The sequence below is a fragment of the Lissotriton helveticus genome, chromosome 7 (assembly GCF_964261635.1).
Source record: "Lissotriton helveticus chromosome 7, aLisHel1.1, whole genome shotgun sequence".
Classification (NCBI taxonomy): domain Eukaryota; kingdom Metazoa; phylum Chordata; class Amphibia; order Caudata; family Salamandridae; genus Lissotriton; species Lissotriton helveticus.
Window position 1 is genome coordinate 1,753,868,541 of NC_136068.1, and position 27,812 is coordinate 1,753,896,352.

Here is a 27,812-nt window from a genome sequence, read left to right on the forward strand (position 1 = left end):
TATGCCCCAAATTTAATTACAAAAACAGATGTCAGCTTGGTTAAGAACGCTATATTATTGTTAAGAGGTACCGACAGAGAAGAGGTTGAGATGCAGAAGGCCAGTGTTAGGAAACATTTTCTACTAAAAACTTGCTTGAACACGGAACCTTACCTGACTTGGCCTATGTCCAGTTATGAAAGATTTCTGTTAATAAGGTTCCGCTTTGACCTCTTCCATCTTTTATTGGCAGTCCCCAGTGGGGCTCAACGGGGAGAAGTGTTGCCAGCTTGTGGCTGCGACGGAAAGTCTCCACAAGACCTGGCACACTTCCTTTTCATTTGCCCCTATTATTTGATCCCACGGAAATTATACCTCAAACCGTGCCTCAAAAAGCTGAGTTTTTCACAAATTAAACCTGCACTTTATTACTTACAACTACTGAATAGCGATTGCACTTTATTTGCTTGTAACTTTCTTAAAAAAGCCATCAGCTTTAGGAAAAGCATGGATGGCTAATTACACTGCATCTCTTTTAGGCGTTTTTAATACCACAGTTATTTATATTTTTAATCATATGTTACCCATGCTCGTACTGCCTAATATATTGTACTGTATACTGTGTCTTTATTTGCCAACTGAAATGAATTGTTTTTAATGTTATTTTTATCGTGTGTTTAAAAATTGCACTTTTATGATTGTAAAACCTACAATCGAATAAAGATTTTGACTTGACTTGACTAGTAATTATTAAAAAAAACAGTAACTTAATTATGAATAATTTACTTACCATTCTGTACCCTTACAAACCTCACAACCGGCGGCAACACTATATAAATTACAGTTAAAAATTAAACTGAATTTTAAAATTATTAAAAATGACAAACTATATTTAAAAACATTAACAATTATACAAACAACTTATAACTTATAGTATTAAATATAAGCTAAAATGCATAAAGATAGTTTAATAAACTATATTTTTCACAACCATATTTCTGTAAAAGTGATTAACAAAACAAATATTTTTGACAGTAATATTACTTACCTTAAAAATCGATATTTGTTTTAATTATATTTCTGCATCAATTTATTTCTGTATCATGATCTTAAAACTCAATACTTGTGTTCCTCAATATTTTTTAATTGAATTTTGTCCAAATGCCACCACAAACCCATCAAAAGTGGCCAACCAACAGAAGCATCCAACCACTGGGAGCAGCCAACTCCTGCTCTGTTGTTTTCAGTATCACAAGTTTCCTATGGGATGTAACATGGGTATTTCTACCTATCATCTTTGTTGGGACCCACTTGATGGAACAATGCAAAAGGAGCTATAGCAGGTGAATTGTTTTATTTTACAAAGATTTGTATAAATTTATCAAACTGTGCGAAGGTTAATAAAAATGAAAAATGCTATTGCTGTGGAATCTAATTATAACTATAAATATAGGTGTCCCAGAACTTTCATTTTCTGTGCTAATTCTGATAGGTAACTACGCTCTACATTACTGAATGTAATAATACCAAATATAACAGAAAGTTAGAACTTTATACAGAAAGTGTGCTTTTTGTGATTCTGTGTAAATCTGTTCAGCCCTTGTTGAGCCCTTACTGAAGTGCTCTGATTTGGCTGAATGGGGTTAAAAAGGTAGGTTAATCGGGTCATTGGTCCCACAGGATTCCCATGGTGTCAAAAAGTTTAAAGAATAGGCCTCAGATTGCCCAGTCAACAGTCTTCTCCAATGAGCTATTTCAACAACAATTTATATGTCCTGGAAAAGTTTCAATTATAGGATATAAGTAACCATTGTATTAAAGAAGGCCACTGACCGATTGTAAATTGGGACCGTGCTCAGTCACCGTGACTACAATCATCCTCCCGGCCACTAAGTTTAATTAAAGAAACATATCTTGTTTTGCCAAACACCTCTTGTCTCTTGTTTTTTTCAAGGTTCAATGTTCAAGTGACAACGCCTTCCCTTTTTGAGCTATTAGAAGTTAGCCCCTTCAGAAAAACTAGAAACCCTTGCATAAACTGCAAGTCTCCGTGGAGGTGGCACACAATACATGTCTACTCGGAAGGTCCACCCACATCTAAATGCGGTGGACCCTAGTAGTGTTGGGGATGATACTCTATCACCGTTGTGAAAGAGTAACTTTACTGCCAAGAAATACATCAATCTCAGTTCCTAAATGGCCCAGTGGTTCCGGCTGTCTGTCAATGAGTTAAGCCCATAGGCGCGTGACCTGCCACTGGGTCTGTGCCATTTTAGTGAGGTGCACATGCTGCACAGCACTTGCCCACATTTCTGCATCCTCTTAGCAAAGAATTACCTCTTGACAGGCCAGCTGCCTGACACAGAGGGGGAGGTGGTGTAACACAAATAAAATAGTAGCTGGATGCCCACCTGAGAAACATAATATTTGGGTAAACCCCAAATCCCTTCTTCTACTGGGAACGGCCACTGTCACATTTCCATATTCCATTGCTGCGGGGGAAACAAAAGAAAACAAATTGAAAAGGCAAACAGTTGATAAATCAAAAGAAAAACACAGGGGTGCAGTAAGGAGAAAACAAGGGAGAAGATAAAGTAAAAGAAATGTGAAATATTGTTACAGTTTTTGATGGAGGTTTTTGATACAATTGGGAACAAAGCTAAAGAAAATAGGAGCACCCACCGGCTTTAGTAAGTGACTGTGCGTGTGTTTGGCATAATGCTGTTTAACATATTTAGGGTTTTTTTTCAACACAAAATGCATCTTTGCCTTGTAATTTAGTGAGAGAGGCCAGGAGATGAACTCATGTAATTACACGTAATTGCACATATTCTTATTAATTTTTTTGAAATGATGCTACGGGTAATACCGCAGATTTCACATCCTGCTAATACAAAATACATTCAAACTGCAAGTGCCATTTCCTAATGTTAACATCTACTGTGACAATATATTTGAATCTCTATTCAAAAATAATGATAACCTTTTGCCAAATAACCTCCTTCCTTTCACCTCAACAAATTACCATAGCTATCAAACCAAAGCAGAATGCTTGAGAAGTGGCCCAGCAATGGCATTGCGTGTGCAGTGACGATACTTTCCCTCTTTTCTTTGAAAGTAGGAATGTTGCTGCCTTGGCAATTACCTACTTACTACTTATCTTAGTGGAATGGCAAGAATAGTTGACAGTGCTGCAAGATAGAATCACAGCTCAATTAAATTATGTCACAATACAATGGGTATTGTAGTCCTTACATAAAAGCCTATATCTAATTTCTGCATTACAGTTGTATTGAGACTTCTCTGGTTACTCAAAATAAGCTTGCAAACTGCAATAATTTATTCAATTTGAGCTGTGGCTTCATAGTGCCTCCAGCAAGATCATGCAAACCAAGGTGAACTGCCAGTCATAGATCATAATTACAGCAGTATTTTAGAAAAAGAGAATGAATTGTGCAGTGATCAGCAGAAACGAAATTATTTTTGGCAACATTTGTTTTTTGGATGATAAAGGTGATTACAGGAAAGAAGGAATCTCTTTGCATGTTTCAACACTTTCGGATCTCTGTTAACATAACCTACATTAAACTGATTCTGATATCTTTTTTAAGTAAACTACCGCATTCCTATTAATGTGAGTGAATAAGTATGACACATCAGGGTTTTATTGTTCATATTTGCAGTTATATTATTTCTTTCATATAAAGGGCAAGAAACCGAGGGCTTAAGCAATTTGTGGAATGAGTGATTGAAGAAAACCCCCCAGGCAACTATCTGTCCATATAATATATAAGACCTGGTTAAGCACAAGCATAATATTAAGGACTCAGTGTACAATCCAAATCAATAAAAGATCATTTTATTGACATTGCAAACTTTTAAATATTTCCATGAAACATAAGTGCTGAACAATAGCATCACAACATAACTCCCAGAATGGACAAAAATTAATACAATCAACAAACACGTGCATATTCACTACACTAAATAATCTGTATAATAATTCATCTTCAAATAAATTATTTATAGCTGGACATAAAATATGTTCAATTAATAAAGAAGAGTAAAAAAACACAATGAATCAGAAAGAATTGTATAATCAAGTGGATAAACGTTTAATGATGAATCTTCTCAATGTCTGTGCGCATTTCAGCATACACAACATCTTCTTTATGAAAACTACAGTAATTCCTAAGCCACAGTGGAATGATGAAAGGACCAAGCAGAAGGGAGTTGAAGAGTATAAATGAGAGGTATTGAAAAAGTAACAGCTCTTGTGGGTTTAAATTGCAAGGTGCTAGCGCCGAAGGTGCCTTTCATCCGGGTTAGATCCCAGTGTAACAATGTTTACTGGGTAAACTGAATGATAGCGTAATTTTAATGTAGAAGTCAAACTGAAAGACTTCTATAGGTGAAGATTGGTATTCAGAAGTAAGATAAGGAATCACACCAAAACAACTCATAAAGGTAACCAAAAAGACAAAGCTGAGTAAAAAAGTCTGCTCAGGGCGTGATGGCGTGATGGCGAGATGGCGTGTCGGTCGATCGAAAATGAGTGATAGTATGACAATGAACGAGGAGCTAAAGATGAGTGCACTCTTTAAACAACAAACAGAGGAGAGGATTTATCATTATCAAACAAGTTCCTGAAGATATGGTTCTACAACTTTCTCTGATCTTCCCATGTGATTCCACACATACAACAATATGCACATTATGACATGCAGACTAAACATTTAGGTCTTTTGTTTAGATAAGTGCTAGTATAATTGAAATTTTGTTTTTTGGTTATTATTGGCAGAGTTTTCTGTATCTGATATGCATCACTAAGCAATGTTTTACAATGTTCATCAACACTCTCTTACAAATGGTGTAATTGTACCATGAGTATCCATCCTCCGAAAAAGTGTTATTAGGCTGGCCTTCATTTCAAGTTGTAAGGATTACCTGTCATCATCATCCAGAGGAAGAGTAGACTGCTCCAGTAACACATTTAATGACAGGTAGGCATGTGACATTGTTTACTGAAAGCCTTCATGGGTAGCATCTCCATGAAGCAATCAAGACCAAGGGCCCGATGTAGGTAAAAAAATTTACCGGTTCGTAAATACCGAATCATACCGAATCGGTATTTATGAGCCAGAAAACCAGATGTAGGAAAATAATCGGTAAAAAATACCGATTCGGAATCATTCGGTATCCACACTCGGTAAATACCGATACGGTAAACACCGATTCGGTAATCTCCGAATCGGTAACACCCATTCAACCCTATGGGCCTCCAGTCCCATAGGAATGAATGGGAGACACCGACTCGGAGATAACCGAATCAATATTTACCGAATCGGTATTTACCGAATCGGTAAAATCCGATCTCGAAAATTCAAATACATGACATGTGAGCCAGTGAACCAATCAGGGACACCCACCACACCCCACAACAAAGCATCTGAGAAATCAACCAATCAGATGCAAGTACCACACCCCAGTACCTGGAGGTGGCCACACCCATGCAGGTGCAGAGCAACAGAACTGTAGCGAGAGCTGGAGGGGAGACAGAGGAGCAGGCAGCACTGAGCCCAGCATAGCAACTCCATGGAGTACCAGGAGGCCCAAAAGGATGGAGGTGACAGAAAGAGGAAGCTGAAATTCAGCACAACTGAGCTCCAGGTGCTGGTGGAGGAGGTTGTGCAGCATTACAGTCAGCTTTTTGGGAGACAGTCCCTGCAAGTAGCAGAGTCTGCAAAGAGATACACCTGTCTGGCAATCCAGAGCAAAGTCAATGCCCTAGGAGTGACACATCGCGAAATAGATGACATCAAGAAAAGGTGGTATGATCTGAGAATCACCACCAAAAAGAAGCTTGCCACCCAGAGGAAGGAATCTGCAGCCACAGGTGGGGGGAAGAGCCGTGCACCAAGCCTCACTGAACTGGAGCAGCTTGTGGAATCCACCATTGAGCCTGAGAGCATACATGGGATTGGGGATGCTGATAGCTCAGCCAGAGCTGCAAGAAAGAAAGGTAAGATGCAGGTACATGTACCCCACCCACTCCCTGGCCCCTTCCCCAATGTGGGTGACTCACTCACAATCCAGCACACATGACAGTAGTCACCAGCAATGCATCATGGTAGTCGTAGTCATAGGTACATACATCAAAGCAGCCAACACCGAACACTGCATGCCATGCCACACTCCCCATACACAACCAGTTGAGGCATATGAAAATGTGCGTTAGGAATTTGTGTGATGAAAACACACAGCTGATCATTGTCCATGTCTGCCCACAGGAGAGTCATCGCGCAGAGCAGCGCAGGGAGGGGAGTCAAGTGCACCAACAACGGCTGTGAGGGAGAAGCCCACAGACACAGCAGGACCTAGCACTGTCCCTGAGGACACTACCACAACGCACGCACCCACAGCAATGGAGCAAGACACCACTGCACAGCCACTGTCGCCCCTGCTGTTCGAGACACAGACTCCGGCAGCACCTGCAGATGCCACAACACCAAGCTCAGGGTCCTCTGTGCATGTGAGGCAAAGGAGGCAGGACATACCACCATTAAGGATCCTGGAAAGCTCTGATGAGGAAGAGGTGGTGGCTCCCAGACCTAGCACTCCACCACTGGCTGGCGACGCAGGGCAACAGGGGTCAATGGGATCTGGCCGTGCAAGTGACCGTGGCCGTAGGGCACGAGAACAAGACGAGGGGCAGAATGTGCAGGGGGTCTTTGCTTGTCTGGAAGCCACTATGGTTAAAGTCCAGCGCATGCAGGCCGAAGGGATCATGGCAGTGCACAGACAGGTGCGCATCCTGAACAGCAGGATGTCAGACATAGATCGGGGGATATGTGCCATGGCAAAGGGAATGGAGTCCATGGGCAAAGGAATGGAGTCCATGGGCAAAGGAATGCAGTCCATGGCAGAGGGGGTGAGGGACATGGGTGTGCGCATGGGTTCCCTCTGTGACAGGCTGGAGAGTGACCACCAAGAAAGGCGCAGGTATAGGCGCGAGGTAAAGCAGCTGAATCAGTCAATTAACCGTCTGGCAACTTCAACCACACTGCTATGCCGCCGGTCAGTGAACATACAGACTGACATTGTGCACTGCTGCAGTGACTTGTCCAGGGGGATGGGGAGGGTGACCTCTGCTATGGAGGTACTGCTGACACAGCAGACAGCCACTGCTGGTAACACGTGTGTTGGGGACACAGAGGAGTCCACAAGCAGGAGTGGATCCAGCACGCCTGTACAGGACATTCGTCGGAGCAGCAGACTCCATGCAGATGACACCGGGACCACTGCGCAGGTTGACCCCCAGCCCCGTGGCTCCCACAACATCATGCGTAAGCGCAAACATTAAGAAATCATAACGAACACAGGACAGATCACAGTGAAGTGAACTTTGGCCACCCAGTGTGCAAAGTGAATTTCATTTGATTTATGTGGTCTTGAATAGTGCAGTAGTGCATATTAAAGTGAGTGTTTCAAGACATGAACATGCCTGTGTGTCATCACTCTATTAAAAGTATCTGTTGGTCATTTCTGCGCGTCGCAGTCTACCATCTGTTGCTGGTGCTGCTCCTGCTGCATTGTGATCGGCATGTACTGTCCCATCATCTACGTCCTCATGATATGTTAGTTCAATCTCTGTGCCCTCCTTGGTGGCAAGATTGCGCAGCATGGCGCAGGTCGCAATAATCTTGCAACAGATAATTAGCGTGTATTGCCGTGCACCTCCACTCTTATGGAGGCACCTAAATCTACTTTTCAGCAGTCCAAAAGTGCGTTTCACCACGCAACGTGTTGTTTTGTGTGCCTTTCGCTCCTGGTGGATGGTAGGGGGTGAGCACAAATGACCGCAGGGCATATGCACTGTCACCCGGGTGGAAAATGAAATTTTGATTAGTCACATACTCATGATTGCTCCTTCTGCATGGACTATCAGGGTGTCTCACACATACTTACCCAGCAGGTATCCATCACCAAAATCCCCAGCCACAAGGCGTCTGTATATCCCACTGTTCTGGAATATGTAGGAGTCGTGGGATATGTTGCCAGCGTTGCAGATCACCTGCACATTGATAGAATGTGTGGACTTCCGGTTTCTGTATATGTGTTCAGTTGCTGCAGGTGGCCATAGTGGGATGTGCGTCCCATCGATACAGCCTATGATGTGCGGGAACTGTGCAAGTTGATAGAAATCGGTTTTCGTCCTTGCTAGTTCTGCAGGTGTGTCAGGGAACTCAATGTAGTGTTCCATCCTCTGCATCATGGCGTCAAGAAATTTTCTGAAAAACCGTGACAGGCAGCTCTGGGACACCCCACCTACTGTGGCTATCACGTGCTGGTAGCTCCCAGAGGCAAGAAGGTGTAGGCAGCACAGCACCTGCACATGGGGTGGGATGGTGTGTGCTCTTGGGGTTGGGTGTTCCAGATATGGGTGGAGGTCCCTGATCGAGTCCAGGATGGTTCCGGGGTGGAGTCGGTACCTTTGCAGGATCTCAGCTTCAGACAGTTGGAAGAGGGTGATCCTCTGCCTATACACCTGCTCCTCCCTTAGCCAGACCCTCTCTCCTGCTGCCTGTATCCGTAGCCACCTTGCAATAACGTAGAAAGCCGCCATTGTGGTTGCACTGTTGCATTTTGGGGCCTTCTTATATATCCTGTTCCTGGTTTCCACCTGCTTCCAATCCATGGTAAATACCGACTCTTAAATACCGAATTTCATGGTATTTGGTATTTTTGGGATTTGCTACATCTCAACAGGCCATTTTTACCATTTCTTATTTACCGACTCGGTAAATATGAATTCGGTATTTTCCGATTCGGAAATTTACCATTTCTTAATTTCCGAATCGGTAAATATGAATTCGGTAAATTCCGAATCGTGTAATACCGATTCGGTGTTTTACCGACTGGTGTTTACCGATTCGGTACGTTTTTTAGTCACATACATCTCGATGCTCTTATACCAGTCGGTAAAGGCCGAAATAACCGAATTTCGGCCGTTACCGACTGGTATTTGGCTACCTACATCGGGCCCCAAAAGTGACCCTAGGAAATATTACAGCACAGAACCATTCTTATTGTCATGAAATCTCTCCAATGTATGAATTCACTGGCCAATCTGTGACCCAGTATTCCTCCCAGCATTCGGACTATCAAGCAGAGGTAGCAAGTAGATTTGTTGGGGGACACATGATGTTTCAGTGCACTCCTCAGAAGCAGTCCACAGCTATGATCCATAACAAATCTCACAATGTATCAGATGCCATTGTACATATCTGCAAATGTTTGGTATTGGCAGAATCTCTCAGAGGAAGTATACTGTGTTCTGGTAGATTGGTGAGCAGGACTGCTAAAAGGAAAATTGTTAACGTGTGTTCAAGCATTTATGAATATTTCTAATGATCACCTGCAGTTTTGTAGATCCATAAATGTAGTTTGGTGCAACTTAGTTCATAATACCAACTTTGTAAACAGTGATGGAAAACACATGCAACATTCATGTACTGTGCTGGAGGATCATATCAATGCAACTAATTCAAGGATAGTTCTCGCAACATTGAAAACATACCAGCCCTTAACGTTATGCCATTTTCTTGAATATATCCAAGTCTACGTATTAGGCTTCATCTATTCTGGTTGTGTTAACAACGCATGTAAATGGAATAGAGAAACATTAAACTGCAAACGCTGTTCCACATGTTATGAATTATTATTTAATTAATTATTGTTCATGTATCTTAAAATACTTGCTTTTGTACATGCAAAATGGGGTTGATGTTTGAATTGGTGGGGACGACACCTGCCTAAGTAATAGCCACAATCTCCATGAGGGTGAAGCAGAAAACCCACTGAATTAACCTTAGCGTGACCCTGGGTCGCTTGGCACAAAAAGCAGTCAGGTTTGAATTGGAGGCAACTTGTAAAATATTTATGCAGCAGACAAACAGTATTGAAGTTAAAACACAACATAAAATAGTAAAGTGTAGAAAATGATTTGATACCAAAATGACATAAATCTATTCAGTAGAGCCACAGTAATGAAAGACTAAAAATTCTCAAAGTGCCAACCATAGCCCTCTAGTCTCGTAAGACCAAGCCAAAGTCCAAAAATATTTTTAACGCAGTTATGTTATGTTATGTTATGTTATTAAATTATTTATTGAGCGCACTATCACTGATTAGATTCTTGGTGCTTAGATCAACAGTAGCACAGTCAGGGTGAGAAGTGGAGAGTAATTAAAATGCTTGTCTGAATAACCAAGTCTTCAGCGCTTTCCGAAAAGATAAAAGATCTTGACAGTAACGGATCTCCAGTGGGAAGGCATTCCATAAACAAGGGGCGAGTGTTGCAAACCTACGTCCACCAGCCCATTTAAGTTTGAAAGAGGGGATCTGAAGAAGGCCTTGATGGAGTGAACGAAGGTTGCGAGAAGGAACATATCTGGTGATTAGTTGGTTAACGAATTTGGGGCTGTTGCCATGAAGCGACTTAAAGATCATGCAACCTGCCTTAAAGGCACAACGTTGCGTGACTGGAAGCCAGTGTAATTTGGTAAGTAGGGGAGTAGCTGCATGCCACCTTGGTTGCTTTAGAATGAGCCTAGCGGCATAGTTCTGTACCATCTGGAGATGCTTGAGTAAATAGTTTGGGAGACCCAAGTAGATGGCATTCGCGTAATCCAGATGAGACAGAACCGTGGCAATTACAACCTGGGTGGTTGCTTCTGGCGTTAATAGTCGCCGGACCTTTCTAATTTTTTTTAACTGGAAACAGCACTTAGAGTCCACCTGGCCCACTTGTGCTTTTAGTGACAGTTCACTGTCCACGATGACTCCAAGCGTGTTGGCCGATGGTGATGGTAGCGGAGCTTGACCCAGATCTAATGGCCAATAGTGGGGGCCCCAATATTTAGCACTGTCCCCAGTCAATACCAGTTCGGTTTTACCTGGATTTAATGTCAGCTGGTTTTGATCCATCCAGGATTTGATAAACCTCATGGTTGACTGGAAATGGCTGATGGATTTTTCAGAGTTGTCAATGCTAAAAAGAAGCTGCAAGTCGTCAGCATAGTTGAAGACTCTCACCTGTTTGTCTCGAAGGGTTTGAATGAGAGGGAGTATATATATATTAAAAAGGTGAGGTGACAAAGAGGAGCCCTGTGGCACTCCACATAAGATGGACTGTTTGACACCGGTTAAGTCTCCCAGGCGCACTGCTTTGGAGCGGTCCTCCAAGAAGGACCTCAGCCAGCGTGCAGCCGTGTCCCGTATGCCGGCCTGTCCGACACGGTCGACCAAGATGTTATGGTCGAACGCGGCCGACAAGTCTAGGAGCACCAGGGCCTGGGGGGAGCGTATGTCTGCACAGTCACGAAGTGTATCCAAAACTGCGGTAACCACTCCCTCTGTAGAGTGTGCTGGCCGGAATCCGGCTTGATGGGGGTCAAAAAAGGATGATTCCTCCAGAAAATTAGAGAGGCTTTTCGCCACATGAGCCTCCAGAACTTTTGCTAAGTAAGGCAGCAGGGAGATGGGCCGGTAATTAGCCTTACATGCAGGATCAGCCCCCGTTTTTTTTAGTAGAGGTATGACCGTGGCCTCTTTAAAAGCAGAAGGAACTATGCCCGAGGTAAGGGAGTCGTTTAAGAGTGCGAGAGCAGGGGTTAGATAAATAGAGAAGCACTCTTTTAGGATACGAGGGGGCAAATGTCCAATGGGGACCCGGATTTGACTCTTGTCATTAGTTCCATGAGCTGGGCCTGGTTTATGGGCTGAAAGTTGGAGAGGATGGCCGTACTGGTTTTAATTGCCATACCAGTTGTGATTGGAGTCGTGGATTGGGGAATGCTAGTTTTTATATCTGCAATTTTATCACTAAAGTAGGAATTCAGTGAATCACACAGGCATTGGGTAGGGATTACTTTAGGACGGACATTCTCCAGGTTCGTCAGTTCGTTAAAAATAGAAAAAATATCCTTAGATTTGTTCGAGGAGTCTAGGATTCGAGAAGAAAAATACTCCGCTTTTGCTGCGGAGATGGCATTCATATAATCCTTTCTCGCCCTGATATATTTAGTTTTTTCCTCAGGATCATATTCGCGGCGCCAGCGGCGTTCAAGATGCCGGAGGGCCAGTTTCCTAATTTTCAAGTCAGATGACAACCATCTGTTGGCATCCGTACGGCGTGCCAGTCTAATTCTTTTGTACGGGGCATGAAGATTACTGGCTGCTTGTAGCCAGCCAGTGAGGGTGGATACTGACCGGTTTATTTCGTTGTCCAGGGGAGGGATGGAATCAGCTAGTGACTGCAAAAAAGCAGTTTTGTCCATTGCATTCCAGTTTCTGGCTAACCTGCCGGTAGCTGGCACAGTGGTCATAGTGGAGGTAATACAGACCTTAAATTTAGGAATGAGATGGTCTGACCAGAGGCATGGCAAGATTATCGGGGTGGTTATGCCTGTGGTATTGGACCACACCTGTATATGGCCTTTACAGTGGGTAGGGGAGAGCACTAGTTGATTAAAGTTTAGGTTGGACAGAAGATCAGTCAGTTCTGCCGATTGAGGGCCTTCTGAGGGGTCTTTATGCCAGTAATTAAAGTCCCCTACTAAAAGAATCCTAGCATGATCGAGTGCCAGATTAGCGACTTGATCACTTAGGGCCATTGGAAAAAATGGCATTGAGGTGGGCGGTCTGTACAAAAGGACGCATGCTATAGTCATGTGGGGAGTAGCAATTTTTAGCACTAGGTTATCTGTATTGGCTAACGTTAAACAGGTAAGGGAGGTAAAATTTAGATCAGAATGGATAATTGCGGCGACTCCGTCTCCTCCTTTCCCAGTAGTTCGATCTGCCTGAATGATATAGTATTTGGGTGGCAGAGCTGCTATTATGTCGGGTGCGGAGATAGGAGTTAGCCACGTTTCTGCCAGTAGGAGAATATCTGGTTTCTCCATGTCTAATAGCAGAAATATGTCCATCTGATGCTTGACAAGGGAACGGGTGTTTAAATATACAATCGTAAGCGACTGGGCAGGTAGATCAAGCAGTTCCTGACTGTCTGCACGGGTGGTCAAATGGCAGCCCTGACTCAATATACCATACTTACAGAGCCGATGGAGTGTGTCCTTTGGCAGGTGTAAATGGGCTTTATTATTATTACACTCCAAGAGGTCGGCCCTGGAGTAGTGAATGGGTCGAGCAGCATGACATGCCCCTGGTTCCGCCCGGGCGTGGTTGACGCGCCCGCTGTGCTCGTCCGCTGCGCTTCCGGGGAGGGGGTTTCATTTTATGACCGTAAAGGTGGGAGGGGCCGAGCACTGTGCCGCTCGCCTGCTCCTCACCTAAGATGGTGTCTTGCACTCTGACCTCAGCAGCGCCTAATCGGCTGCAATGAGGCGAGCAAGATTAGTGGGCGGATACAGAAACAGATAGAGTATGTGCCCAGAGAGTGAGCGATCGGTAAGTGGAGCGAAGATAAACTTTAAAACGTAGTCTTTTAAAAGTTATACAGAGTACACAGTTTACACAATAAAATAATTTCCAGCAGCAATTTTTAAAACAGTTAGTCCGCTCTCACACGCACGGTCCTGGCTTCCGCCTCAAGACCCAACACCCGCGAGCACACTGACAGTCTGGTGGATTTGGATATAGCAAATTGATTGGGCCCAGACGGCGCTTATCTTCGGACTTAGAAGAAATTTTGAAGAAAACATTCTCAGAGGGTAAATTCAGTGGAGCGAGACTGCAGGAGGAGTCCGAAGGGGAGGCTCAAACATCTGGAAGCCACTGGACAAGTTGCAGGGAAGATTTCTAAGTTTGGACTTAGTCTCTTTTTTTTGAAGTCAAACATGTCCAGATTAAAGCAGCAGAAGGATGCAGCCAATGAGAGTTTTGGATGCCATACACCCTTGTGGCGAAGGACAGATGAACAAGATCTGCTGCTGCAGAGAAGAACATAGCAGGAGCTACTGCAAAGTTGGGCAATGCACTTTGGGTGGATAGAGGACCAGGTTGCTCCCAGTTTTCCCTCAGTTCTGAACCCAGTCTATAGCCAAAATATTTAAGTTCCAAGTTTTGGGTTTTGGGTATTGGGTTATCTTTGACACTCCAATCAAGGCTCCAGGACTGAAGGGGCATACTTGGGTGTTAAGGACTTACTCAGGCTGGTTCCAGGTGCGAGTTCAAGATGGTGAGAGCTTGTTATGTCCCTGTGCCTTTGAACAGGAGGCCAGAAAATGAGCCCTTGTAGTCACTCTCGCAGTGTCACGTGGCCGATAGGGATAGGGACATTATCGACATCGCTAAATTAGCATGAGCCCTGAAGCCATGATGCTGCTTTTGCGCTCTTTACTACATGGCTTAATTTTTGCAAAACCCTGTTTATGCCTTTCACATGAGAACTGTCTGCCTTGTTCGTGTTCCGCCTGTTCCTGGAGTTTAGTCTGAACTCATTGGAAAGGTCCTTACACAATGCCACTTGTTATTCTCTTCTGGTCAGTCCCTAGCACCTACACAAAACATGCTAATCCAGCTGCTCCTGAAAACTCATACTTTGATATTATGGGCATGCATGTTTAGGTAACACAAACTTGGAGAGAAAGCTTTCCATGTGAAAGAACAATGCGGTTCCTATGATGTAGATATACCATCTAGGCACTAAATACTGGAGTCTGCTGACAAAACCCAGAGGTCTTCTATTATATAATATTACTTCTCCTTTATAGTCCTTTTCCACTGTCTTCATATGATGACATCTCCCTTTATGATATATGCCCTAGCTGCAATGCCAACTGTACTAGTTTTATGTGTTTTTTTTCTTGTTGTGGCTCGTATAGAACTTTAGAACATGATAGTCACAGTAAACATTTTAAGATATATTTGTGCCTCAGTCAGTTCTTACTGTGAACCGATACGAGTGTGAGTGAAAAGGTGTGTCTTGTTAGCACGATTTCTGAGATCCAGGAGTGTTGTATTCTGGGGTGTCTAATATTTTGCTTCTTTATTAGTGTGTAGGAGAGCGAGTGAGACACTATGGCTCCTCGGTGCTGGATTTGTGGGTACTATGGTGTTGGGAAGACTTAGCCCCTATACACTGAAGTCCCATATATCTGTGCATAGTTCTGTTTATGTGCCGAATCTCTGCAACAGTAGTCCTGGGTCAGAGTGAAAAAGCAGAGATCAAGCAGCGGGGCAGGCCTCTGTGGGTTCAAAGCAGGCGCCAGGCAGCAAATCAATCTTGTGGAGTACACAGCAGATGTAATCCTCTGGGAGTCCTAGCGCATGTCTAGAAAGTGAACCGAACATTGAATCTGAGGGCACTATTTTTATGAATAGTACCTTCATTAATATAGTGGAATTTTCTATACGTTTCTCTTTGAACTGATTGGAATGTGCTGACTTCCCTGCCCTGGCTCCAAGCTGGCTATAGTGACAATTATGAGGTGACGAGCTCTTTGTGTAAAAGACAGGGCACAGCATATTCAGTTACAAGTGGGGCTGTTCCGAGCTCCTCTCCCCCATTCTGCCAGCAGATGGCCCATTCCGGCACACCTAATCCCTCAAATATGTGACTGTGTGTGAGGAATTCACAAAGTCCTAACTGCCAACTGCACCCAGTCATGTGACAAAGAGGAGGCTGCAGGCATCAAATGGCAGAGGCGGGAAAATGCCAACTTTCTAGAAGTTTAGCTACAGAGAGAGGTTTGTCATAATACACCCAGCTAAATACAAATAAGCTGACAGTTTTGAATGTCGTTATTCACCTCAGTAAACTTAGACCAAACTGCAAAATGTCTTGATCTACATAATTTATTATGTTGATTCTTCAAGCATTTTCAAGAAGATAACACTTAGGCAAATTAGTCAAACGCAGATCAAGATAACACTTCTTGTTTACATTGACATAAAAATAAAGTGACACGATAATCAAAAATAATATTCTAACAAAAATAAATGTGAATATTCAACTAGTCAAGAATTCAAAAAGCAACCCTCCTCTGAGTTCATAATCATGTTATCAATACATTCAGGGGTTGCTGACCAAAGGGAACTCGTAATTAAGCCTAAGGGTTTACATATTTGAGAGTAATCCCCTTTGAAGCTATTCCTATTTTCAAGCACTTTTTCGCCCAATGGTACAGGGTGCCGACGCATTTCAAGTCCCAATATGCTTTTTAGGATTTTCTTGGGGGCTAGTCCGGGAAAGAATCTGCTGTAAGTGTCTTCTCATTAATAGAAATGCCGTACTGCTCCTGTTGCCGACCTCCCGGTTTTCTGCAAGCACTGAGTGGATCTTTAACGACAAATTTAAGATGCAGTCTTTTGGAGAAATATTTTTCAAATTTTAACCAAGGACACATTTCTGTTATTTTTGATCAACGTTTGTGTATCCGTTTGATGTGCGCAGCACTGGCATTTGGCTACAACTAATCAGGTGTTTGCAGAGGCATGAAACTCTTTCTAGGAGAGGTATTTACAAAATTGTAATTTAAAACATGACTTTACCCGTAAAGAGGATTTTTAATTACAATTTTATAGCTACCAAACATGAAATGCTTATCTTTCTGCAATCAAACATACCGTGTATTAGATGTAATAATGTAACCTAATGTTATCCTTTGAGACTTGTAGGCCTCACAGTAGTGAAAAAAGAAGAAAAGAAGGAGTGTTTCCCTACCAGGACATATAAAATTAAAAGGTACATGTCCAACCTCCTATGGCTACCTAGGGTCTACCTTCGAGTTGACTTATATATACTACTATTATAAATACAAACCAATCACAAAACCCAATACAGCATTGGAAAGGGCAGTTGCAGCAGAAGGACATAGGCTATGCAGACGCCCACCATATACATTTAAAAGTTAAAAGAACCGTGCCAGCAAAGTAGTCCCTTGTGGGCGTGTCTGCGTTGTGCTATGGGCGTGTGCTGGGGGCGTGACAAACGCTGGGGGCGTGTGCTACGTGTGTTGTACATACAAAATAATCATATCGTGTGCTGTGGGCGTGTGCTGGAGGCGTGACAAACACTGGGGGCATGACAAATGCTGGGGGCGTGTGCTACGTTCCTCCCTTCATGCCATGTGGGTCATCGTGTGCTGGGGACGTGACAAACGCTGGGGGCGGCGTGTCTGCTCTGGCGCGCTGTCACCCACCACTTTGCCTGTCACCCCCCGCTTTACAATGCAGCAGGCGTCTTAGAATGCACACGCCCACACACAACAACGCTGAACAGCACACACACCTCACGACGTGCACAAACGCTAATCTCACTGTGATGAGATTAGCGTTTGTGCACGTCGTGAGGTGCGCGTGCCCTTCAGCGTTCTTGTTTGTGGGCATGTGCATTCTAAGACGCCTGCTGCATTGTAAAGCGGGGGGTAGCGTTCGTCGTCCTTCGGGTAAAGCTTTTTTATACCCGGACAACGTCGGGACGGGCAGCTAGTATGCAATAAAAGGGAAGTTTAAGGCTTAGCAAGGGAATCATTTTGCAAAGTCTATTTGGAAGTTTAAAACTTGGCTCAGGCAACAATTGCAAGCCTGAGACATATTTTAATGTGTTGCTTAAGGGGAATGGCAGATTAAGTATATTTAATTTACTGGCCCTGGGTATATGGTATACCGCTCTACAAGAGGCATAGAAGTAAATTACACATGCCAATCAAATGTAAGCAAATTTTACCATGTTTAAAGGAGAGAGCAAAGACACCTTAACACTTACTAGAGATGGTAAACTGCAGAGTGCCAATGCCAATAAAAAATAAATCAACCAAACAGTGGAGTAGTAGGGCAAAATGTTTGTGGGTGACCCTGTAGAGAGGGTCAGGTCCAACACAACCCTCCTCTAGCCTAAAGCCAGGGTAGCCTAATTAATACCTTGATGGACTTCCCTGCTTTTGCAATATAACGTGGACAATGGCCCCCTCTGCAGAGGCACTTGTTAGTTCTATGCCCTTCTCAATTCAGTTGGATCCCTCATTCTATACTCACATGTGTGGCCCATGGGCAACATCCCTCCTCACCTGTGGACCCCATTTCTGCAGCACCTATCCTCCCAGTAGGCAGAACCACCATGTACAAAAAAGTGAAGTAGCACACTATAACGTTTGGATCAGACTTCTGTCCCCAACACAGGAAAAACTCTGCTCATAAGGACAGCTACAAACAGTGGCCACTAGAAGCAGTCAGTGTCAAAAGCCAGGCTCCAGGCCACACATGGTCCCCTGACCTCAGAGTAGGGGGCATAGCCCGAGGTGCTAGGTACCCTTTTTCAACTGTCCTTTCCACCAGGTCCGGTGTGGTAGCTAGAGACTGGTCGCTCATCTCAGGGCCTGTACCCTAAGTGTGAACAGGGGTCAGCGGTGAGTCCTTCCCGCACCTGCCCCTCCATCTGGGTCTTCGTGCCCTTCATTTGGGAGTGGCGCCCCCACAATTCTGAGCTTTCAGTGTGTCCTAGGCAACCGTCTCTCCTACGTCTTCCATCACCATTAGAAACTCATTCTCCAGAATATAGTCAATGGGCATCTGGGGACTAACTATGGCCCTTCTTTGGGTCCCTTCCCCACCCTACTTTAGGGATACCATGGCCATGGGGCAAAAAAAGTCCCACTCCTGGGCATGAATTAGCCCACACACCTGACAGATGTACAGCTTTGGAAAACCAGCCTTTCCACTACCAGGGCCTGGCAACCCGGAGTGCCTCAGAGCAGTGACAGGGACCCCTTCACTTTGACCTGGTAGAAGTGATGACTCCTATCCTCAGGGATCACCAGTCTACCCTCTGAGTTCACCTCCAAACTTAGGGAGATTAGCACATGATCTAACTCCTGCCCCTGAGGACAACCTACCCCTAAGGCCAAATTGGCAACCCCAAGTGGGTGTTTTATTAGGACAGAAGGAGTGCCCCTGCATGTGTTCTGGCTGAGAACAATCAAAGCAGTAGAGCTGGAAATGGGACACCTAGGGCCAGCACCCATCCTCACCTTCTTCCTTCAGGGGAGAGCCTGAACCACCCCTCTTGGGATAATCCCGGGTACTTTTAAGGACACTCTCATGGTGACGCCTCCTCAGCAAGCTTTCCAGGGTCAGTCAACTTGCTATCCACCAGGTGCTGGCGCAGCTCTGTAAAACAGGTATTGAACATGTAATCCTTAAAGATTTAAGGATCTGATTACAATATCGGATGGACTCCGGTCATTTGGAAACTGGAACTGAATGACCTCCTGTCGTCGGTTCCACACCAGCAAGTAGGATGCTACCGAACACTGTTCGGTTGCAATCCTATTCTTTACATTGGAGCATGCATGCCGAACAGAATGCAGGCTCTCATTGTAAAGACCAGAGGTGCAGTTCATCCCTGCACTCTGGTGGACACCTCAAGGTGACCGCCATCGGGTGCAGGGATCAACAGGGGGGGCACGGCCGCCATCCGGAGGCCCTCTGATCCAAGGCCCTCTGTACATGCCACCGCCTCACCCAATGCATTGGTCCCATGTATCTGCAGAGTCTTATTACCATCCACAGACCCGCACGGTCCCTTAGATCTAGTGGGACTGGCCTGTTGCTTGTCCCAAAAGACAAGAGGGCCAGGATGGGTGGTAGATCTTTCTGGCTCTTGGTGGCCAAGAACTGGAACAAACTCCCTCTGGAGCTTCGGCGGGAACCCTCTGAGATAAGGTTCAGAAGAGAGCTTAAAACATACTTGTTCGTTCATTAATAGACCTGTGCGTCACTAGTCTGGGCATGGGGATCTGTTTCTCCCACTTACTACAGCGCGGGGACACGCCGTTGGCGTAACCAGGCACTTTATAAACGCCCTTATTATTATTATTTTGCCCCCATTGGGGCCATGCTGGGGGCCCCCATAGTCGGAGGCTTTCTGTGTTGGAAAGGCCGGCACAGAAAGGCTGTCAAAATCTTCCATTGTGATCCCTCATCCGGTAAGCGCAGTCTGAGGGATTAATGGAGAATTTCCAAACAGCAGCCGAGCTCTCCAAGCCCGTCAGAGGCCATTCAGAAATCCAGTGTGGATTACTTTCTGAGGACCCCATCAAAATGGGCCAGTCGGAATGGAATCAGAATGGGACATTTTGATGCAGTAGGATGGGCTTCAACGGATGGTCGAAGCCATTTATGACCGCGTCAAAATCAGACCCTATGTTTGACAGCCCAACATAATCAATAATCACACTGCCCCTTACCCAACCAATTCAAGAAGTTGACCCAAGCCTGGTTTGGGAGTTTGTGGGTGTTCCTGAATATCTGATAGTATGTCTCAGGGGTCAGCAAAATTTGGCATCAAGCATTGCTTTCATGGGGCATATTATGTCTGGTCATCTACCAGGCATTTTCAAAATTGAAATTTAGAGTCAAACATTAACAATAAATAAGATTTTTTATTACAATTTCATAGATACCAAACATGAAATGTGTATCGGTCCCCAATCAAAAGATAGTGCTTATTGAATTGAATACGGCAACCCAGTGTTATTTTATGGGACAGGTAGTCCTCACTGTAGTGAAAAGCTAATTTAGGCCATTTCACTACCAAGACTTGTTAAGCTTAAAAGTACATGTACAACCTTGTAACTACAATGCACCCTATCCCATGGTCTACCTAGGACCTACCTTATATGCAATTGAAGCGGAATTTATGTTTTGGCAAGGAGGATATATTACCCAGTTCAATTGGCAGTTTAAACATGTGTTGAGGCTGCAGTGGCAGGACTGGGACATGTTTTAAGGGGCTAATTAGCATGGTGGGACAGTGAGTGCTGTAGGGTGACTGGTAGGTTTTAATTAACAACCCCTGGGTATCTGGTCTACCATTCCACAAGGAACTTACAAGAAATTTAAATACGCCAATCATGGGTAAACCAATTACCATGCTCAAAGGAGAGAGCACAACCAATTTAGCAATGGTAAAGTGCACAGAGTTGTAAGGCCAACAGAAAATAATTCAGCCAACAATATTTTGGGCAAAAAGGGGTGACACTGCAGAGAGGGCCAAGACCAACAGTGTGTCAACCTGAGTGCAATGTTCTTTATATCTTCCCAACAATCCATATAATCTAGAGCCACCATCTGAACAGTGCTATATGGGCTGGCATGTCCAGGGAAAACCTCCAGTGCTATTTTTCATCCCTGAGACCTCTAGGCAATGCCCAGTTACAGCACCTTCAGTATAAACATCAGAATCGTATATGAGGGAATGCTATAGATTTCATATAGAACATCACCAGGCTGATCAAGGTAGGGCTTTCACCATATAAGTCGTTTGATGACTGCTCAAACATTGAATGAAGCTGTATGCTTTTTGAATGATAATCAACATTTACCACTGGGGTAATAACCACATTTTATTTTTTATTAAAGGTAACAGGAACATGAGCAAGGCATCAAATGACACCACTGTTGATTCTACATATCAGGTGAGTCCTGCTGTTGTGACTGTTGTACCTTGACAATAAAGAAAGAACTTCTAATCATCGATCATAAATGTACGGTTCACTTATTTTCTTCATATTTGCATTTCTTATTCTCCACCCTGAACCATTTAACTTTTGTGGCAGCCCTTCATTGTAAAACATACTGTAACAAGGTCCATTTACAAATCAGTGTAATACATTCTTAAATAGTCAATTATCGAGATTCTCTGTAGAAAAAAATCATGAGAAATATGCTATTTAGAAAATGGAATGATAATTTTCAATAAAATCTCAAAATATGATTTTAAATTGAAGTAGTTGAATAGTGATTGAAAGGCCTGAGCAGTAAGCCCCATTCAAGATTGCAAATCGTCCAGTATTCATGAGGTATAGAGCAATTAGAGATAAAAAGGAGAAAATCTTGGGAGATTGATGAAGCAGGATGAGCTACAGGAGGAAGTTACAGACTTGTCAAATTTGGGATGGTTCAAGACTGATAGACTAAAACTATAGTGTCAAACCACCCCGATGCTTATAAGCAGTTAGTATAAAGTAAAACTATAAGACAGCAAATTATTATTTGGGGTGGTTGTTAGTCCACCACAAGTAATAAAGTCGCTAACCTGGTGGATGAGCTCAAAGTTTTCAATCATTTAACTCATTCCGTGCTCATGACGGCTCCCAGCCGTCATAAGTCAGGGTAGGTGTGTGCTCATGACGACCGGGAGTCCGAACGTTGCCGCATAGCCAACGCGCAATTAATTCCTAGCATTAATTGGTGGGCGGAGTTCGAATGGCTCACGGCTTTCATGAGCACATGCCTACTGTGCCTCATGACGGCCATGAGCGGTCATGAGCACCGCCGGGCCACGGACACACCCGGCGCTGCGGTAAAATTAATGCCGCGTCCAAGGGGTTAAACCTGATTACACCTCCTGGTAGCTGTGGCACAGAGCAGAGAGATTTTACTTACAAAATATGTGTAAAACATTTAAAAGTACCAACTCATATAAATAAGCAAACCAATACCAAAATGACAAAAACAATGAAGGGGAACCAGAAAATTGATATTTTTAAAAGAGTTAAGTAAAAATAGTGCAGAAATGCGCATAGCGGAACTGGTAGTCAATGGTCATGGTAGACTCGGACGTAGGTGCAATTTGAGGTTAACCACAAGGAAGCCCTGGTTTATTACTCCAACTGGATTAGTCTCAGTGAAATCTGGAATTTAAAAAGTTGTAAAAAGTTCCAATCCAAAAAGTGTCATTCTAATTTTTGGAAGAAAAACTCCTCTCCCCATGAGACATACCTGAAATATATTCCGATGTCATGGACTTGCTGGTCAAATACAGTTTATGGCAAGGTAATTTGAAGACCAGGAGCTTTGGACAAAAAGTTTTAAAAAATAAACTTCTTTCAGTACCCAAACTAGTACAATAGTACACGTCTAAGGCCCCCCGGACCTAAATGGGGGATACTTAGAGACTTATGGGTCCATTATGATGTTGTTAGGAAAGCATTTTGACCGATTTGGTTCCAGAATGCTTTCTGAACGACTCAGATCAGGGGAGTCCGAGGATTTTGATGCATCCAGATGCTTCTGGATACGAATCGGACGCACTCCCATTGACTTCAATGGGAGCCTGTGTTCCGAACTAGAACACAGGCACCCATTGACAAAAGGGGTGGTTGGTAAAAACCTTGCAGCCTGTGTTGGGCACCCCATGTTGCCTGCCACACTGTGCATGCATAGGGTACCCCCAAGGGCCAGATTTGGAAGGCCCCGGGTGAAGGGGGGCCTGCAATGGACCGCCAAAGTCAGATTCCAACATCTAAATAATTTCGGAACAACCAATTCGGAAAGGCTGTTCAAATCTAACATCCTAAAGGCTCTGCTGGAAGTGCGGTCCATAGACCTCTATGATTCGACTTTGACCTACTTGGTTACTCCCAATGCCTTTCGGAACCAAGTCGGACAGTTCGAACGCTTCCCAGCCATCGTAATCGGCCATTGGGAAATGTGTGCAGGTTGGTTGGTAAGGCGGGTCCTGAAACGGATTCATATGAATCGGATGCTGTTCGGAGCCTTTCTGGACGACATTAGAATCAACTCCTTAGAGTGTGAGGCAGAGGCCACCAACATAGTTCCCAGGTTCCAGTTGGCACTCGTCAGCTGGAAACTTCCAGGAGAGGGCCACTGGCAGTTTATTGTGTCCCTGTTGCCACACAAGAGGTCTGCCAGGTGACTCTTTGTAGGGTACTTCTTTTTCCTAAGTGCAAGGGGGGCAGGTGCAGTCTTTATGAACTCCTCTTAACTAATAGACAGTAGGTCCAATTCTCTTCTGTTCTTCTGCTTCATCAGGAAGTGTTCTGTGGAGGTGTCTTAGGGGGCACATTTATGCCTGGCATCAGCTAATGGATGAAGGTGACTATGGGCACTGCCTAATCAAGGGGAAAATGTTTTGCAGGCAACACTAAACATTGCCTCTGAAGACTGAAGTTCTGTAGAGGAATAGACTATGGAAATCACTAGTGTCCACCCTTAACTAACATCCAGTTTGAAACAGGCCTTGTACCCACAACAAACCAAGAGACAGAGGTCTAGTAAGACAAAAGCAGGGTCCCTAAGCACTAGGAATAGAATACACAAGATTGTCCTGGTATCCTGTGTGCTCACTTTCAAATTACCCTCCAAGAGTAGGGAAAATGTAATTTTTTTAAATGTGCTCTTCCTTACTATGTATTAAAAATCCAACTTCACCATTAAATTGATCTTCACCTTCGAACTGGATTTTTAATGACTATTAAAGTAGTTGTTTAATTATTGTTGCATCTGCCTCTATTCACAAGAACCAGTATTGGTATTTTACTCTGTAATCTGATTTTCTACAGAAGACAAAAAGGTCTGCACTATGTGTCCTACTATTAAAACCATGAGCCCTATCCATTGGGCTGCAAGACCTTTATAGGTGCAACGTATTAAGAGTTAAAAGGGAGGTTATTACCAGTCAATAAACTGCTATTTAAGTGGTTGCACTGCAGATTAAAACGGCAGCAGTCAGGCTACAAGGATAGACCTGAAGCCACTTGTGGAACACACAGGAAGCACTGCAATCCAGAAGTGACATTTAGCATCCATGCCACAGATGCAGTTTCTACACCATACACTGTGGCATTATAAGAGAGTTAAATAAACCAATCAGAAATGTGACCGCAGTATGCAGAGTCTAAAACCAGCAATAATAGTAATCAAAAAATGGATGTGACCACTAAAAAAGAGGCATATTCTCACAGAATCTAAACAGTTAAATAACGTTGGCAGCAAAGTAATTAAGCGGAGGTGTCCTGAGGCAAAGGAAGTTCACATTGAATCTCTGTCTGGATTATCCCACTCAGCCCTTGTTAGATGTGTCATTTACATTTTTGAGCAGCACCCAATAAAGACATTGAGGATTGTAACTGTCAGTCAGGACATGCAGATTGTATTCGAGGCACACACATTGATCAGTCTCCATTGTAAAGCGTTTGTGTCTGTTTGAATGAGCAAGAAGGTTAAAAATAATTGTAGACACAAGCATTGCCAATGCTGGCTTTCCCAAGAACTGGTGTGTATGGGACAGATGGTGAAATCAGAGAAACCTTGAGGGAGTTCTCAGTATGATGCTTAAGAGCAGAAACACTTTAATGGCAAAGATTGCACAGTTCCCACATGGTCCCAGTGTAATAGAAAAGGAGTCACTAGAGTTGGCCTGTACTTTAATGTATGACTTAGGGTGTGTGGCCTTCACCACGCGGGCGGAAATCCTTGGTGAAACTGGACCGCAAGTTTCCTTTACCTGCCTATTTGTTTCCTATTATGGAACATATTAATTCACCAGTAGAGGAGCTGAACCCAAGTGTAAGGAATAGTCAATAGTCAATAGTCATAGCTCCTGAACTGTTAGATTTAGACGCAGAGCCCCATTGTTAGTCAACACAGTTCCAGTCAGTTGTCGCTGGTGGTTGGAAAGGATCAGGTGATGACACCTGCTAAAGAACAAGCAATGCAAGGTAGTAAACCTACATTGAACCTGAAGAAGATCAATGCACAAGAGTAATAAACACAGGTCCATACAGAAAAATGAAATTGTTCAGAATACTCTTCGTATACTGGAACAATAACATAATTTTCTATTCTCCAAATAATGTATGCTTCTAGAGCAGGCCCAAAGACTATTTGAATACGATTTTTCCCTTTCGGATGAATAATTTGATTGCCATTGATTCTCTCTTCTTTCTATCAGGAACTTCAACGACGGCAGCCAGACATTTACTGTGAACTGAAGAGAGACGGAAATTGAATACTTGAACAATTCCACATCTCCAACAGTGCACCACCATAGAGACATACAGGCTGGAGTCCTCTTCCTATTTCCACTTCCAAGAGGAATACATCAATCATTTGTCACCGCAATTGCAGTTGTAAACCATTGACAAGCTACCGAAACTTGAATTGGAATGGGATGTTATGGTAACAGATTTCCAAAGGGAAATGTGTTCCCAAGGGTAAAACTTTCCCCTTTATGAATTGTGGCAGTGTCATTGGGGCAAGCAAGGCATTACTTGCTCCCACTGATGTTTTTTTAAAGTAGCACCCATTGTTTAATGGGACATCAGTGGTTTTAAAAAAAAAGTTATGTTTGGGAACCCAAATACACGGATGGTGGTCTGCTATTCCTTGCAAGCCAGCATCCTAGTAATCCTCATCTGTAACCAGCCCTTAATTTGAGCCGGTGGATTCCTGTGCTCGGCACCGGCACATCAAATTCAGCACTGGCTCTTATGACAGTCTGCCACATGATGGCGCAGTTTGTCTAATTTGGGGGGAGCACAACAACAACTGTTTAATAATTGAATATACATTACCATGACTAATACCTGCCACCCAGGCCATTCTTATAGCGTAGGGGTCCTGGAATAGTATGAATTGTCACACTTGTTAGAGTGTTATGGTGTGTAGTTGAGCTGCTACTCTCATTGGCAGCACTACGAGGGGCAATGGGTGCGACCACTATTTGCACCTTGTCTTTTGTATATCGGGTACCTGGGTGTTTATCATGGGAATTAGATTATTCCATCACCATCCCTTACTGTCAGTGTTTTTCGTTGCATCTCAAATAATTTCTGGAAATTGCATTTATTGTTCTTTTCATTTCCATGTCCCTGTTTTGCAACAAAAGACTGTAGTGTAGATACATCTTCTGGGTCGGACTGGGGCTCAGGCATAAATAAGTGACCCCACTAGTGAATTAGGGAGCTAAAAAAGTAGCAGATTGTGCCAGTTTTGAACTTGCAAAGAAATGCTCTATACTTGTTTTGCCAGATAGGGAAGACAGGTATGAATTTGAACATGCTGCAGGCAATGATTTTTTATTACCAGAGAAATGAAGATTAAAACCTGTCCACCAGACCATAGAACAAGCCCACAAACAGCCACAAAAACAGTCCATACACTGACCTACCAGACCAGCCCTTTGGATATTGCCTGTTTGCCCTATAGGCCATCCCAATCCTGCAGATCTTGTCTTCTGCATTGACTGTTGCAAATTAGAAATTGACGTCCTCTATAGGCTTTAAAACTTACAGTGTAACTGCTATAGCCTCCTTCCTACACGCCCAGCAGTACTTCCCGTTGCACAAGGAGGGCCTTCTTTCTGCTTGTAATGTGTTATCCAGTGACATCCCACGAGCTTGAAACTCTGAATATTCTTGTTGTTCATGTTTCTCTCCCTAAACTCTCTTTTACCACAGGAGTTATCCTACGCCGTATGTGAGGAAATAGCTCGCACATCAATTGCTTTTTAAATAGTGGTCTTAGTTCGGGTGGGAAGTTGGATGTGGGGGGAGTGGAAGGGTAGCTGACATAAGCAAATGTCCTGAAGAAACCACCCTAAATTAAATGCGGCCTTTGAATCAAGATCTTCAATGAAACCAGGAGGAGAAAAAAAAAGAAATTTTTGAATAATTAAATACACATTGAATGTACAATGTTTGGTTTCAGAATAATTGGGGTATATGTTGGACAGACTTCCATTTTGGAAGATGGATCTAATGATTGTTTTGTTTTAACAAATTATGCCTTTGTGCATCCAAATAAAAAATGTAAAGAAAATTTCTAGATGGTTTACAATGATCTTTGTCCCGTTATTGATCTCATGAAATGAACATGAAATCCAAAGCCTCTGAGCGGTCCTGCTCTTAAGATCCCCACAACATCCAGATTTCTTACCATCCTCAATGTCTGCGGCTCCCCCAGTGCTCCTACACTAACCATGTCTTCTCTCAATAAAATACATCTCCTGCCGGCCTTGGCCTGTTTGTGTAAGTAGTGAGTATATTATTTGTCACAGAGTT

The 27,812-nt window shown here is 43.5% G+C and overlaps 1 long non-coding RNA gene across 1 annotated transcript in view; it reads left to right on the plus strand.

Annotated features, from left to right (window-relative positions):
- Positions 1–27,287, plus strand: part of LOC144767673 (uncharacterized) — a 72,872-nt gene extending 45,585 nt beyond the window's left edge. Inside the window, exons 2-3 of the long non-coding RNA XR_013598306.1 lie at positions 21,367–21,422; positions 25,703–27,287. This is a non-coding gene — a long non-coding RNA (uncharacterized LOC144767673). The remainder of the gene's footprint in view (positions 1–21,366; positions 21,423–25,702) is intronic.
- The last annotated feature ends 525 nt before the right edge of the window (positions 27,288–27,812 follow it).